At 37.4% G+C, this 17439-nt stretch overlaps 1 protein-coding gene across 1 annotated transcript in view; it reads right to left on the bottom strand.

Annotated features, from left to right (window-relative positions):
* The window catches only part of LOC124298074 (cytochrome P450 4C1-like), a 41114-nt gene extending 28524 nt beyond the window's left edge, over positions 1 to 12590 (bottom strand). The window contains exon 1 of the mRNA XM_046749651.1: positions 11837 to 12590. The gene's annotated coding sequence lies outside the window, so the exon portion shown is untranslated. The remainder of the gene's footprint in view (positions 1 to 11836) is intronic.
* Between the last annotated feature and the right edge of the window lie 4849 nt (positions 12591 to 17439).

Genomic DNA, 17439 nt, shown 5'->3' on the forward strand with positions numbered 1-17439 from the left:
GCATTGTGATTTCACTCGAAAAATCGAATTATTGGACCATTGAAAAAAATTTTCTCTTACATACAGACTTTTGGGCATAATTTTTTAAATAATTAAGCAAGCATTCAAACCAAGCTCTCAAATTACCTGCAAATCGGCATCGTGATTTCACTCGAAAAATCGACTTTTTGGATCATGTGAAAAGATTTCTCTCACATAGACTTTTGGGCATAATTTTTTAAATAATTAAGCAAGCATTCAAACCAAGCTTTCAAATTACCTGCAAATCGGCATCGTGATTTCACTCGAAAAATCGACTTTTTGGATCATGTGAAAAGATTTCTCTCACATAGACTTTTGGGCATAATTTTTTAAATAATTAAGCAAGCATTCAAACCAAGCTTTCAAATTACCTGCAAATTGGCATCGTGATTTCACTCGAAAAATCGACTTTTCGAACCATGTAAAAAATTTTCCGTCGCATACAAACTTTTGGGCATAATTTTTAAATAATTAAGGAAGCATTTAGCCAATAAGAAAAGATTGTTAAATAAATTACAAGGCCGCATTACCCCTTAATAAATTGTACGATACAACTATTACATATCCATTGTGTCGGAAATCGGGTCTTGATTTTCAGCGAGCCTCCCCCAATGTTCCCGGGGGGCAGTCACGTCTTGCGCGGGATTCAATTTGCACCGCCCTCGTCCTTTCCCATCCCTTCTTCCCTCTCCTTGGCTCTCCTGCTCTCCCTCATCCATGCCTATGGACCGACTAACAGGCGTTCTGCGTACGCACGGTCAAATTTGAGTGACGTTTGAGACGTTTTGCCGACGCGGTTAAGTTCGAAGCTGTCTGCACGAGCCGACGAGCGGACGATTAAGCAGACGCCTGAGTCAGCCGTTTTTGACGGATACAGGGCCGAGTCCTGAGAGCCAAAACTTTCGAAGATCTCATCACTTTTATTGTTGAGAAAAAAAAGTTCACTTCTTTTGCTTTGAAAACTCGTCCGATTTCTACCGTCAGCTCTTCATGCTTACTGCGTTTGATTGGTAATTGAATCTGTCCCATGACAGGAAAAAGTTACCAGAGACAGATTTTCTATAACGATGAAGTGTTGCCCAAAAAATCATAATCAGTTTTACTACTCGATCACATTCTCTTTCTGTTTTAGTGAGAAGCTCGATATAACACCTCACTTCAATGCATCATATTTTTTGCATCAAAGTAATCGTACTATTATTCAAAAGATTAGACTAACAATCCGATTTTGGCCATCGACACTTCGAATTTTTTTATTCAAAAAATGTTGTAAAGAACATCAAAAATTTTGAGCACTTGCTGAAAATGGCACAACTGATGGTTGAGAAGTAATAAATTTCTCTTGCATTCACTCTTCGGTTAAAAAGATTTAACTATAAAATGTTTATCACTTAAAATTCTCACAAGGGAAGCATAATTAGGTTTTCATTCTCTAAAAAATGAATGACTACAAGTCAGTGCTTAAGATTATGAGCTTTTGATTCTAATGATATGTAAAAAAAAAAAAAAAAAAATGAAAACCTCCACATTCTCAAAATATCATTTCTTTCTTTTAAATCGGTTTCGGTTGGTTTTTTTCCCCACGCGAAATTGGCTCCAATGCAAATCCAATGTTACGACGTTTTGAAGTAGCCGCTGAAAAATCTAGAAAAACTCTTTAAAAAATCAGGAAAGGTGTACTCACGTATGATAAAAAAAAAAATCAAATAAAAAAATATCGATAGTGTTGAAATCTGGAGGGTGGTCGAGCTGAGCTGAATCCCCTATAATATTTTTCACATAAATGATGGACTCTTTCATCGAAATTCAACTCAATAAACTTGAGATTCACATTTCAATCCCTGATTTGACTTTCTTTTTTTTCTTTTATTACTTCACGAGCACGTGACGTGCGAAAAATGTATTCGCAATTGGTACTCCAGCTCGATGCCTCGGGCGACGAGTTATGAGAATGGAAAATTAAGAATGGCAATTAGCAGTCGTCAGCAAGCAGACGGGGCACGATGCGAGCGTACATGAATGCCCCCAGGGAACGTCGCTTGTCAGAGTATTAAAATAAAACGTCTCCACCCTGCATAGCGCCTGTCATGATCGGATGAAAATTCATCGCCCCACATCTCGCTTTCAACTTCACTGTTATTAAAAAATTGTCCATGATTATTAACCGCGGATTTTCTTCACATGCAACAAATTTACATTTCCTTTCGCTATTGCCGAGTCTTTTGAAAAAAAAAAAATGTCAGCCTCTAAGCTTGATTTCACTACTGAATTTCATATAATTCTTTGACATTCCGAACTTCGTTGACTGTGAAAATTCTATTTGTTGGGAAAAGCTTGTTTTCAATTTCTTGTGAAAAAAGATGATCCGATCATTTATCATAAAGATGTAACGCAAAGTAAATGTTGGTGAAATATCGAAATCTGACAGTTTTCGATCCGCCTAATGTTACTGCAAACGAAAAGAGCTCGCAGAATATGTTTCCAGACACATGATGAATGTTTCGAATCAGTCGAAACTCACCCTGCGCACATTTTCTTAAGGGGAAATATGACGCGCGGTTTGAGAAAAAAAATTTCTTGAACGTCCAACATCACTCTATTTATATTATCCGTCAAAATTTCAGGCGTAATTTATGCCTCGCGTTTGCCTTTATTTGTATGCCAAAAATTGATCAATCCGATTCAATTGCGTAAAAGTTGTACAAAATAGTCTTGGATTGAGAGAAAGAAAAATGATCAAAGTACAGTGATCCAGTTTCAAAAATGTAAAATGGAACACTATTAGATAAGTTTTGCTTCCGCTGGTTCAAAACCAAAATTGAGGAAAAAGTGATTCGAAAACGGTGGAAAAAAGAAGGTAAAAATATTAATTGACAAATTCTGTTACAAACGGCTACGAGTAGATGACAAAGGTTCGTATATCAAACTTGCGACTCGTAAGTTACATGATTCAACTGTTAGAACGGTAAAGAAAGAAACGGGGTAAGGAGTGGATTCGAGAATAAGTAAGGGCCGGAGAATTTACCCCGCCATCAAAAACTCCTAAGCTGGAAAAGTTTAAATTAATTTAATTCACTGTCGGCTGTCCGTAAGTGTCTAAAAGTGTCAAAACGTTAGAGGGTTGCGTGCGTGTCTGCCTAACTTTCCAACAACGGGTTAGAAACGGGCATAAGTACAGCGCTGCCACTCAGAGGCCGAAAAAGCAGAACAAGTAGCAAGGCCCGAGAGAGAGAGAGAGAGAGAGCGAGAGAAAAGAGCCGTGCCGAAGTGAGAAAGATTATTCACAGTGCGAAAGCCCAAGTTTATTACCACTTGCCACTCAAATTAGTTGCCATGACGTACAAAGCCGCCAAGTCTAATCCAAAAGAAGCGTACCTATCGCTGCTGTGTATGTTATTATTTTTCAATCTCAAAACGCATCATCGAGACCATTTCTTTCAATGAATTTCAAGAACAAGAATTTATCGTGGACCTTAATTCTGTTTGAAGTAAATTGGTTAATCTACACTTCATTTAATAAACTTCACATGGTAAATGCAGTGTAGTTCGTATTACTTTACCTTGAAATTATAATACATGAACATCAAAAAATATTTGTGATGTCAATGAGTTTCATGGACAAAAATTACTAATCATGGGTTCTGATTCCGTTCCGAATAATTGTAGTTGATTACATCCAAAGATAACGTGAATTCCACGATATTACTTGTAACGAGGAAGAAGATGAGAATTCGGGAATCGACTCAGTATCTAATATTATCTTCTTACTTCTTCGCCAGATTCGTGAAACTGGGTATGACTATCGGTATTTTTTTGTTGAATTTCGTTGACGGTAAGCATTCAACGTGGACTTTGATTCTCTGTTATCAGGTAACCTAACTTGATTGTGTAAACACGATGTTGCGACGGCCGCCATTTTGCCTTAAACGAAGAATAAGAGGGGTAGAAAATGGACATTCACAGCAATCCATGACCAGACTCGATATTTAAATATCTTCTTCACCTTTTACCAAAATCATAGAATTAGGTATATCCACGACTGTTTTAGCCTACTAACAGTGAGTGTTTCCATTACTGGTCAGATTCGTGAGGATGAAAAGTGTTTTCAAATAGGGTTAGGCAAGCTGTTACTGCGCATCGCGTGTCTGAATTACACCCGCATGTTTTAATTGGCAGGAAACAGACGTGACTCTAGCACACATACCGAGCATTGTTTGGTATTTGGGGTTAATAGTTTCGTCCGGAAGTCTGCGGTCTGCTTTTCGGATCGAGTGACTAACCGGAGGCGTGAAATTGGCTATGTGAGATTTCGGGACCAGCTTCTAAACTGCCTCTATGCACGCGAGTCAGTTTTCTAACTTGACGCGTGGCTCTTACTTGGGTTTCGAACCAGTCATACATCTACAAATTATTGAACCACGTCTAAAGGCCAATAAGTCAAAAAAATCGTGTATTTTCTATTACACACTTTCAATATTTTACATAATATCTCGGTGCTCTCTTATAGAGCAGTTTCAATTAAAGTCACATTCACTCGCATCAAACCGTTAGAAAAGTTTCTGAAGCAACACCAGAAAACGGTAACCAGATATTTGTGATCCATGGCCAGTTTCAGCGATCGCAATACTAATCAAATTCTGCCATGTGGATGCAGCATAATTACGGAAGATCAAGACTTTGTAACGTGCCGCTGCGCTTGTCCTACGCGGAAGTTGAGGATCGCACAGGCGTGCTATCGGGCCCCCAAATAAAAATAAAGCAAACAGAAGCAAGATTCAGAATCAATGTCGGGTGTCAGGCACTAAGTGCCAACGAGACGAAAACCCGGCGCAAACAAAATGTCAATGAATGAAACAAAATTTAATCAAAAAAATTAACCTAACCAAACGATACGCTCAGCCGGTAAACAGGAACATGAGGCGGCAGGGGGGATGAGAAAAAAACCAGATAGTTAGTGGGTAAAACAGAAATTCGTACGGGATGGATAAGGCAGACTTTGACTATACCACCTTGTACAAGCCAAAATTGTGGCAATACCGTAAACGTCGGTATTACAGAACACGACGTACCGCATTGTTCACGGCGCAGAAGGTCGCGGGAGGAGTGGGGAGAGACAAAGCAAATACAATATAAGAATAATATAAGAAAATGTACAATAACAATTACAGACCGACACATGATAGAACAAAAATAATAATACTGTTTACATTACCACTGTTAAAATTACGTCAAGCATGATTAATGCGTTGGAAAACAAGACGATACGGTAAAAATATGAACTCGATATTTTGTACCAAACTATTGAGTTATATAAATGAGGGAAAACAATATTCGTAAGATATGACGCGGTAGAATGTAGGTCGGAAAACACACGGGCTTATAACAAGACGCGTCTAAGGTGGTGCCCACCTCTTCAAAAGAAAGAACACACGCACACGGTCAGTAATCCAACAAAAACTGACAAAATTTAAACACAATGTCCTAGACTGAAATTGACATAGAGATTAACAAAACGCAAAATCATCGTTAAATAGACGAAATTTAATAAGGTACGACGTTGTTCACACGCACTCGCCATGCGCTCACTTACGCTCACCAGAAAGTCAGATGTACCATGTAGTATAACAATAAAAACCGGGGCGATAATTGCAATTCTGCAACAAATTGAAAGGCTCACAATAGTAAATAAGAAATACAGAATAGCAAAACGAATAATCCAAATTAGAAAGTAAACGATACTTGAGGTATGTTGGTACACAAAAGATATTTGACGATACACGAAAGCACGTCAGGTCTCGGTAGTAGCTAGCCGAGAAGTGGCGAAGTGAGAACCGTTCTTTCCCTCGCGGAGTTCGTAAAAAAGAACAATAAATAGGTGGCGTTGCTATCAGGGCTTGCAAGTTAACTGCTATTAGGTCGCCTGGCAGGGCCCGCGGCGCTCAGCAGTTCGGCCATGTTTCTGACTGGAATTTATAGCCCGTACTTAGACTTGAATGCGGTCCAATTCCTATTTCTCACTTACAATGCTGAAGCGGTCCATTTGAAAAGTTGTCAATTTAAACAGGTTATGTTTGTCATGATTGTGTTAACGTTGAAACCGAGTGCTATCTTTTACAAAGAATTCCAAATTATCACTCAGTTTCAATTTTCACACAATCACAAGAAACATAACCTATCTAAATTGACAACTTATTGAATGAACCGCTTCGATATTGTAATTGAGGAATTGGAATTGGAGCGCAATTAAGTGTAAGTGTGGACTAGAAAATTCGAGCCTCTGACAGTGTGGTGGGACGATAACTTGCCAAGTAGAGCATCTTCGTACCGATAATAGTATCGACGTGGTACCGATAGTTGAAGCTGGTTTTCAGCCCACCGAAGAAGCCAAGTAATAGTCACCACCAGTAGACGGAGTGATAAGTGGACTGCGGAAGATCGTACTTCGTAGCAGCGTTATCAACCATAAGGAAATTTCTCTAGATCTAGAGAAATTAGAGTCCGTTCAGAGAAAAAAGAAAAGTTGTTTTCTCATCAGGAAATATGGTCGTTGTGTCCGGACGCTGAATAAAATCTGAAGATCTCTGATAAAATCTCGAGACTGATAGCGAAAGCTCTAAGAATGGTCGGTGAAATCGAAACTACTGACGAAAAATCAACCAATTGTGAGGTTCCTGAGAAAAAATTCACCAATTAGATAGCGTCTGCAATTTTCGAACGCACTTATTCGACAAGTTGGTGGTTCTAAAGATTAAATAAGAAAACATTACGTAAATGAAAGTTCTTTATATCTTTATATTCTTTATACTTACAATTCGGATTGTAGGATATGAATCTGTCTATGTTACTTCGTTCGGTAATTATCACTGTATCTTTCTCGGAAAATTTTCGATGTTATAAAGCGATCAAATTATACATATTATGTATTTTTGTATTTATTGAGTTTCAATGCCGTCAAACATCACTCTAGAAAATGAGAAATATGAATAATTATTGCGGTACCATGTAAATAAAAAATCTAAACAATTGCATTGGCGGCATTTAAAGAAATATTCGTCTGGTAGGTTGGCATCGCTGGTTCGTAGATCTGCCGCTAGTCTTCGCCAGGGATTTCAAAATCCATACGAACTGACCCAATTCTATTGGGACTCGAGGGAATTCGTTGTCCCTCATCATCTGGTCGTAATAGTCACATCTATACATTAAGCCACCCCGATTGGAATGATTCTATTTTCAATCGATTTTCGGTGGTGTCTTAATTGATTAACTTACCCGAACGTTTTTCGGTAATTAATTTATTTATTGATTGATAAAACTGCTTAGGGTATTTTTTTCGTCAGGTCCTTAATAAAAATGCATTTCAACCATTTCAATCCAAATCAATGTGAAATCGTTTGTCGGTGAATGATGCTTCTTAAATTGATGTAGCTTGACCAAGATCAGACTGGCTATAATGCGAGTGGTTTTAAAATATTTTTCTGCAAACGTTGTACATGAAAACCTAGGAAATATAGATATAATGACTACACGGAGAGAGTTTTGCTATCAATTTTCGATTTATTGCATATCCATTATCATCATAAAGTGTTCGTATTTAGGGATAAACTATTGCTTAATTAAGTCACTTGTAATTTCAACAAAGCGTACAAGTGTAAAGTTTCTTAAAATCTTGTTATTGGTTAATATGATAGAGCATTCGAGAGAAGATTAGCTTTTCACTCATCCTCAAATCTCCTAAAATATTATCCCTCAGATTGGCTTAGTTATGTTGAAGCGATACAATTTATTCATGTAAAATAAATAGTTCTTCGAAATTTATTATCCTTTGTTCAATTCATAACAAAAAACTGACGCATTTCAGATATCACTATTTTCAATGTCTTAAAATTTGATAAATCTTTTTTCAACACTGTAGGCATACTGTGCAGAAACTTTACTGACTTTTCTACAATATTAAGGGAGAACTTCATTGCAATTAAGTGAAAAAATTAATTAAAAAAATGACGATTTAAACAGTAATAGAGATGATGAATCGGTAATTTCATATATTCATCACTTCTCACTGACAAATCTGATTTACCTAACTCATTATCCCACTCAATTTTACTAGTTTCTGACTATAAGAGAGAATCCCTGAATATTAGTTTTTATTGTAAAAGTTTTTCTAAATCCGTATACACCTTGCAGATTGCAAAATTGTGTTCGATGGAAATAATCGATGGATTTACTGCCAAGATTAAACAATTTGAAAAATCAGTCGAAGAAAAGCAATTTAATTTTTCATCAATTGTCGATTGACCAAAAACTATTTCAACAGATGCACGTAGTGTAAATTCTTAATATTATTATACGTTCTTGCATACTCCCGACGTTATAAATAATCCAAATACAAAACAAAAACTTTTTTGTTGACAACTTATGCGCGTGTATGAATTAATTACTTACCCGCCAAGCACGAACGACTCAACATTTCGTGTTTTATTTCTCGATGTTTTTTACTACTTTAATATTGAAACCCTTCATTTTTCGGCCAAGCAAATGTTGAAATAGACTTAGCAATACTTTAACAAACGAATTATTAATTTTTTTCACCAAAATGGGTTTGCAACTCAGGTGGTTTCAGGGGATTTTAATTATCCTGAAAATTATGAAGGTCAGGTTTTGACCGGATTCTCACATTTTTACTGCATGCAATCGTTCCCGATCCAGAACAAATAATCAAGTTCAAGTGAAATTGTTAATGCCATTCCTAAGTCTTTTTCCAAAAATGAATACTTTTCAATCCAGCAGAATCGCAAAAACGCATTGTCCAAATATTAATTCAATTTAAAATCGATTAATTTTGAGCAAAACCGGCCAAACGATTTTCTGAATTATTACAATGCAAACAGAAATTTCTTCCTCCGATGCTGACTCAAAAGTAGATAGTCGAATTCAAATGAAATTCAGTCTCTATTGACAATGAGTTATCCAATAAAATGAACATCTATTTCCCCAATATCATTCATTACTTCCTTAAGTGTTACTCTTGTGAACTTGACTCATTTTCATTTTGATTTGAGTTCTGAATAGGGCATTTTTTCTGGCCAAAACATCTAATTCAAGTTCCTTGTTCGTACAGTAACTTAAACACAGTTGCAAAGTTACTCAGCAGTATTCAATGCACCAAGAAAAAAATTGACAGAAGGAAAAAGTTTTAAAGTACTGACGGAGGCAAGCTAGAAAATTAGATGTCATCTAACTTCTGAAGTATCAGCATGGACAAGTCGATTTATTTAACGATACTAAATGCGATTGGTCGCTGGGTTTATCAGCTAATACGAGATTCGCATTAGCTCGAGGTCACGAAGGCTGATAAACGAAACAGTGGTGACTGGACTTTGCAGTTGCGTAGGAAAGGCGTAAAGATATAAATGAAATTACAGAGTCAGCGCGTATATTGGAACAGGTATTAATTTTAGCATCGTGACAGTGAAGCTGGTTCGCGCCTCTTTGAAGTATCCAAAACCGTCCGAGAGCCAACAACCATTGAGAATTCGAAAAACACGAAACGAGGCGATGAATCAACGACAGTCTATGCGAAAAAAATAAATAAAATCAGATCTAAGACGGACTGAGATTCAGGCGTTGATAAATAACCTATTTTGACGCAATGATCCGTCGAAAAAATTTACCGCCGTTATACAGGCCGATTTATATTCCAAACTGAAAACTTCGTCAGGCTGCGTTTTAAGCGTGCAGCAAAGTCCCAAATTACGACACGCAGCGTTTAAGGACAGAAGTTTCCTTGTTGAAAAACATTCGTTAATCCGAACACGGTTTCTCAAATTTCGAGAATCTGAATCAAATATGTCAAACGGCACCGTAAATCCTCTTTGCTTTTCTGTTTCAACTACACCGCGTGATTAATCAATCAGTTCCTTTTGGACTAGACCCAAATTCTCAAATTTCGGAGACCAAAGCGACGATTCACTTATACTAAAACCAAGCTGATTGCGTCTTGAGTCAGAAATTTGTATCTGTCATTAGCCGAATGATGAATACGAAAGGGATCCAATTTCATTCTCGAAATTTTTTGCGATACGCTTGATTATAGATTATGAGTGTATTATATCTTCATTCGGAATCAAATTTCGTATTTAAATAGACGAACTTTTGAATTTCAGAAACTTCTGAAGTTTCGAAACATCGGTTATATATTTCATGGAAATTTTTTGTCTACATGTAAAACAGAGAAGCGAAAATTAATTAAATTACGTACACAGCATATGTGAAAATCACGAAAGATTAATTCACTTATGCCATTGCATACGTAAATAAAAGAAGTCAAACCAAATTGCTTGCAATAACCTCAGTTATCTTTTATGGGTGTAAGATGAAAAATTTGGTACAAAATTATCTTATGTTTCGAAGCAAAACTCGGATTTTTCTGTCTTTCCTCACGAAAAGATCAAACTTTACCTAAAAAACGGATCATAGCAATACAACCTTAATAACGTCAACCTCGTCAAACCGAGATTAGAGCTTGTCTCTTGTCCCTTATTGTTCTTCTTTCACGTACATTCTTCTCCAGCTCGTTTCACGAGCAAAATGTCCTGACCTTTCTTATCGAAGCTCGGATGCCCTCAAATATAACAAGATTGGAGCGGCCAATGATTCATGACAGAGACAGTAAAACGGGAAAAGTGGGGACCTGGATACAATGCTCGACTATTCATCCCTTCGGCTTCGAGAATTTCTACCAAAACAATTTCCGAGAAGGCTCCCAACGTTTGTTGTATTCACGTAATTCCTTCATTGCGCAATTTTCGCATTCGGTGAAGGGATGATTGATTAATTGGCTAAAAAAAGAACTGAATGAAATTCCACATCTGTTTCAAATCAGGATACTTTTCGACTCTTGTTATTCATGCTTTCTCCTTCGCAACCAACAAACTTGGGTTCGACTATTTAAGACTTCTCTTTTGGTTTGTAACCCTCTATTAACAACTGCTAAAAAATTAGTCTTTGCTTTTTTACACTTGGGAAATAATAAGCGTTTAGTAATTTCCGGCTCAATTTCCTGCTGTATTTTGGAATTAGTTGATTATCCGTTACACGTAAACAGTTAATTATTCAACAACTTCAGATGGTTTCATTTCGCTGAATATTTTCACTGTCTTATTTATAAATGCCTGGAGCAAAAAAATTTGTAATTCATTGTCAGGTAACTTTTTAAAACGTTCGGAAAAGTGATACTATTTGTTGTGTCTTCGTTGTAATTTCTCAGCTAACAAAGTGACTTGTGTGTGGAATCCAATCTCAATAACATAATACATGGCATTGGCTTTTCTCAACGTCAGACATAAAACCGTGCTTCGAGCGTTTTTTTCATCAGCTGAGGCGGTAAAATAGGAAAAAGAATTCACAATCAGTTCAAGTGTCAAGTGTCCTAGTTATTATTCCTTGGCAGCACTTCTGTGAATATAGATAAAATCCCAACTATTAATAGCTGCCAAGGAATTGCATATTAAATGTATAACGTTTAGAGAGTGAGCTATTCGTTGTGGAAACATGCATTGCTTCGAATAATTTTTACATCCCCAAGAGATTTTAATAACTGTACTATATGAATGGATCAAAAATTAATAAGTGATATCTGTTTTCCAATATTTTTACATTTTAATTGCAATCGTCTAATTAAGAATATTCGTCTTCGGAAATTACGAAATAGCTTTTCGTCTCGATGTTACGGTTGCTGGAAGTTGTTAACCAAAGGCTCTTATCGTAATATTTGGAAGTCATTAAAAGGAATACTAAAGAGGGTAAAAACACTCACTTTTTGAAGTAACCGAAGAGAAGAGGATAATCCGTTCAGCACGAGAATTCGAGGCACTTGCACTTCACTCTAACTGCATTTTGAATTTTAGCACTGTGACGATCAGCAACAGGATTTGAATTTATTCCATTCTCAACACAACTCTGGATTACGAAAAACGAAACATATCGTGACGGACAAAACAATACCAACGATCGGTGGAAAATTTAATCGTTTCTGTTACAATTTCTCTGACAATGAGTTATTGATGAAAAAGAATAAGAAATTTCCGCGATTCAATCTGAATAACGCCGCTTCACTTTGAGGAGCAAATTAACTCGGAGGGAGAGGAAAAAGTTTTGCTCCAGTCGAGTTAGAATCCGACTTGACAAATGGTAAACGGAGTTATTATCACCGCAGTGATCATAACGAAGTGATTATGGTGAAAGTAACGCCTCTACAGCTCCAAGGTTTATGCCAGTATTTCCAGGATCCAATCTTCAGCTTTCACAAACTCTGAAAAAAGCTCGACGACTTTCAGCTTCAATCGAACTGCTTGAAGCGTCACAGTGTAAAAAATTTGAGCTTTCGACTTTACTAAGTTGATATCCGCTGATCTGTTTTACCGGACTTTAAACTTTGAGTGTCGAAAAAACATTCGGATGGCGAATTTTGACACCGTGAGTTATCTTTGAACGGCACTTAACAGAATCCGACGGACCGCAGCGAAACCGAAAAGCAGAAGTGGTTTGGCTTCAGAGGAACGGACGCGAGGACTGTGAAGGCACAGGCACCGATCATCACCGTTCGGTTAGCCATTCCCTCCCACCCTTTCTATTTCTCTCGCTCGCTCTGTGATCACACACTCGATAGTTCAAGATGACAGTGCTCAAGCTCCACCGAGGTATGAACAATGTGTTTACTATTTATATAATACTTCGTACTCTGGCGGTAGCAAGGTAGACGAAGTGACACTTCACTTGGAAATCAAAACAAATTTGTCGTAACACCTGCACGGGAAGTTCAACTTTGCGCGCTGTGGCGGACGCACAAAGTACCCGATTCCCCACAGTTTACAGGCTGTTAGGAAATATCACACAACAGTTAGGAAATGGTATTTTTGACACAGCGTGCAGTGAGTTCGTTTTACCGTGCCTGCGGAATGTGCGTTAAGTGAATGTTACCTTTACAGCGACATCTAGAATTGTAATAAGATACTCCTGCGCACTGTGTATTTACCAGATTATAATCGATGTAAACAATTGCGGCGCTAAGGAGCGAAGGCGACGCTCGGATTACTAACATCGATTACAAAAGGTCATATTAGCTTGCCTTTGTGTACCAATACCACTTTCATCAGATCATATCGCGAACTTACCACAACTTGTGTCAAGAAATAATATACATAACTCGCGCGGGCGGGTGATCCTGCACTTGTCACGTAATGTACCATTTCCTAACAGTTTTCTGAAATAAACCGGTATAACTATCGCCATCTGGCGTGATGACTCGTGACTACGATCACGTCCGCTGTGTGCAGCAGTACGTCTACGTTCGGGTTAGACTACTTTACACCTGTAAGGAAAAGTTCGACATGAGAAAATTGTAAACGTGGTAGACTAATCCGACGAATACACGTTGCTGCAATACAACGAACGCGATCGTAGTCATGAGTCATCACGCCAGATGGCGCTAGTTATACCGGTTTAGCTCAGAAAACTGTTAGAAAATAATGAATTACGATACGAGTGCGCAAAGTAGGTGATTTCCGCACGAGCGACGTTTGTCGCCCGAGCGTAGCGAGTGTGGGTACACCCACGCAGCGTACGAGTAGTTCGACAGGTCTACCAAAGAAGACAAAGACGACGGGATGCAAGCCGGCGCTCGAGCCAGCGAAGTTCACACGGGTGACTATACATCGTGCGTACGTTCTTATACATTCCCGCACGCTCTTCAAAGCGTATGGGAAACTTTGCAAACGCAAATGCGTGCGCAAAATCGAACTTTGCGCACGATAATAGGAAAATATCATTTCCTAACAGTTGTGTGATATTTCCCAACAGTTTCTGAACTCTGGGGAATCTGGTACTCCGCGCGTCCGCCACACTGCGCGAAGTCGAGCTTTCCGTGCAAGTGTTACAAAAAATAATATACAATACGCGTGCGCGTACGTAACGTTTGTATCGTAACTTATTGTTTCGATTGATTCCCATTGGTTTCTACCTCATTGTGTGATTCGGATTGATTTCCAATGTATCGAGTAAGAGTGGGGGTAAGAATATAGAAATATTAATAAATAGAAAGACCACAATATCGAACTTAATTTGCAGAAATGAAAACTGTAGAAAATTGTAGATTGATGGAATAAAAAAATAGTAAGGTTAGAATATAGAATACCCAAATGTAAAACCGTCAGCATTCGTCTCGGTGATATAGAATCGTACACAGGTTCTGGCATTTGCCGTTCTATGTTATGAACTTTCTGTATTTTGTCTTTCTGTATTTCGATTTTATATATTTTCGATGTTCTACATATATTTGGACCTTATACATTTTGATGATTCTACGAATCAGATTTTCACGTCATTTGTTAACGATATTTTGATCCTTCTATCAATTGGTATTCTATCTATCTATATTCTATCGATACAAGTATTTTCAAATTATAGGCATTGAATACTTCTCAAATAGATAGATTAAAAGATTTTTCAGGACATCTTTTGAAATTTTCAATTCTGAAACCATAGAATTTTGTAAATCCAAAACCTTGGAAAATGCTCGAAACAAATCGTTCTAACATTGGACCAATCTAAAAACAATCGGAAGAGGAAATCAGCAGTGACTTTTTATGAAATAGTCTGCGAATGAAATGAGTTATCGATATAATAGTAAGATTATCAATGTTCATAATTTTGGTATATTATGTATCTGTGTATTTAAAAAGATTTTCATAGTTCACACAGATAATCAGATAAATACTTAATGTACGACTCTCATTTGAAAATTTATAAAAAATGTAAATTTTTGACGAAACAACCTCCTTGATACAAGACAATTCCGAGGCTCAAAGCTCTGTAATAATAAACTAATATGGGAAAAAGCTACTGGGCTTTAGTCAAAAAGTGGTCGTGCAAAACGAAGTAACCACAAGCTCAAACTCGAAGCCTAAAACAGTTTTCGGTTCATTTCGAAACCAAGCCTTGGTACGACTTTCTCATGATGTCCGCGGCTTTCATCCACTCCGTATTACGAGTTAAGCTCTCTTTATCCGAGATAAATTAGCCCGGCAAATAAATAACCTTATCTCATTCCCCCGCCTTTGCTCGACAGCAATAGCCAACCCTAATTGGAATTATCCCAGCCTTTCATCCAGCGTCACAATTTGTCAGAAGCTAGGCCAGCTATGATGGTTTATCTTACTTCCGCCAAGGCTACCCGTTTTCCAATTAAATTCCGCTCACATTTGGGTCAAGCCAGATGCTGACCAAAAACAAATCTTGTTTTAGAGTGCTGCTCAATCAGAATAATGATGATAAATTTTTTGAAGGTTCTAATGGACTCTGGTGAAAGTCCTACTAAATTTTCAATAGTTGACAAAAGTGATTTTATTCAGATCAATTTTGAATTCACTAAAATCATCTTCTGAAATATCTCTCAAACATCTTCTTTGGTATATTATTCATGAACTCGGTGTTTGATTATGAAGATTTTCTCGGAGATGTTTATACTTTAGGTTCATCAAATTTTAATTTTGAAAAGATCCGGTGTGAAAACTTTGGATTGTGAATATCTACCGCGTTTTACGAAGTGTTCAAATTATCCAAAATTAAAGATTAGTTGAAAGTACAGACAATCAGAGTTCCTGACAATATAACATTTTTCCCCATAGTCGTTGACAGGAAAGTCGAGATCTCAGGATAAGGAATTATTTCAAGACTAAGATCGAAAATCCATCGTGAATCAAAATATTATTCCCAAATTTTAAACATTTTTTACAGAGAGTTCACGATGATTCACTGATTACCCTGATAGAGATAACTTCTCAGTGACTCCTGAACTCCATATCAATGTAATATTTAATTATTCATCAACAACGATTAGTGCGAGCAATATGTATCTCTTATGATAGAGTTCGTTTATTTTTTCATGGACTTGAAATCTAGAAACAAAATCATTGGCTTATTTGCGTACTTTTCACTCGTTCATTTTGTGGAAAAAGTTTTCACTAGACTTGGTGAAAAGGTGACAAGTTCAGCTCGGACGAATCGAAAAAGGCTGACCAGTCAAACTCGCTATAAAACCGCAAGTCTGACTTTGCAAAGAACCTGGCAAAGCTTCTTGGAATATAATTTGACCGCATGAGTACAGCGGGAAAAAGTTAGTCGACTTTCTTCCGCGGTGGTGAAAAAAGGGCTGAAATGAGTCGAGGGCGAGGAAATGAGACGGTTAAGGCGGGTTTCGCTCCGGTCAGCGGAGGATTACTTTGTGCGATTTTAATTGGTCCTGTGATCTCTTGTCAACTGAATTCAAATACGGGCAAAAGAGTTTGAACGGAGGAAAAATTTTTTACCCGTTACAGGCTTCCGATTGGGATAAGCCACGTCACATAATTTTATTTTATTTCTCTTCCAGGTGATTATTCATTTTTCCATACGCTGTTGATGTACTTTACTGGATTAAAATTCGATATGATGAATTGCATTATATCCTAGAAAATTACATTAAAATTTATATTTAAAGAAAAGATAAGAAACATTTTTGAGGATTTACAAAGAAAATTAATCGTCGTTTACAATCTTTTAGACGCAACGTTTTGACGATATGTTCACGAAACAGTTCGATCGATATACAAATTAGGAGAGTGACCTACTGCAGGTAGAATGTAGATCGTCCATAGATTTTGTCTGACCGTATGCTGGCTGAAAATTATCTAGTTGGTTGTTCACCATAATTTAACCATCAATTAAACGGTGAAACTAATGAACAATTACCAGTCAGTAGTAAATATTGTGGGGAAAAACGACGGAAAGCTAGGCCATAATAGATATACAAGGCCGGTTTTAGATACAGATACCTGTATCGAGATTTTACCGACACCTGGCAAAGTAGCAAACGCTTTTGCAGAACGTTCGAAGGTGAGGAAAATTCCTAAATTTTCGGTAAGATAGAGCTACGAAATTAACCGACGATCGATAACGTCGAGCAAATGATCCGTTGATCGATAAAGTCAATTAGAGTGGGGATATCCCTCATCCTCGAACATCTTAGACAAGGGTTTGTGTCTTGACCAAGTATCGGTAAAAATGTTGGTACAGGAAACTGTATTCAGAACATGCGTGTATATCTATTGACCATATCGGTATATGGTTGTGTGAATAAGGGTGGAAGCTCAACCCCAAACATTCCAAGAAATTGCATCCGCTGGTTTGATGCCTGTACATCGCCTTTTAAATCCATTATTGTTGCAAATATTTGCGAAAATATATGTCCGAGTACTGAATGCGACATGTGAAAATTTTCGGGGTTAATTTATTAAGTTATGGAAAAAGTGATTATCTGGAAACTGAGTGAGCCGTGCACAGCTTTGGAAAAACTCAGATGAAGATCAAATTGATATTCTTGAT

The sequence above is a fragment of the Neodiprion virginianus genome, chromosome 2 (genome assembly GCF_021901495.1).
Source record: "Neodiprion virginianus isolate iyNeoVirg1 chromosome 2, iyNeoVirg1.1, whole genome shotgun sequence".
NCBI lineage: Eukaryota > Metazoa > Arthropoda > Insecta > Hymenoptera > Diprionidae > Neodiprion > Neodiprion virginianus.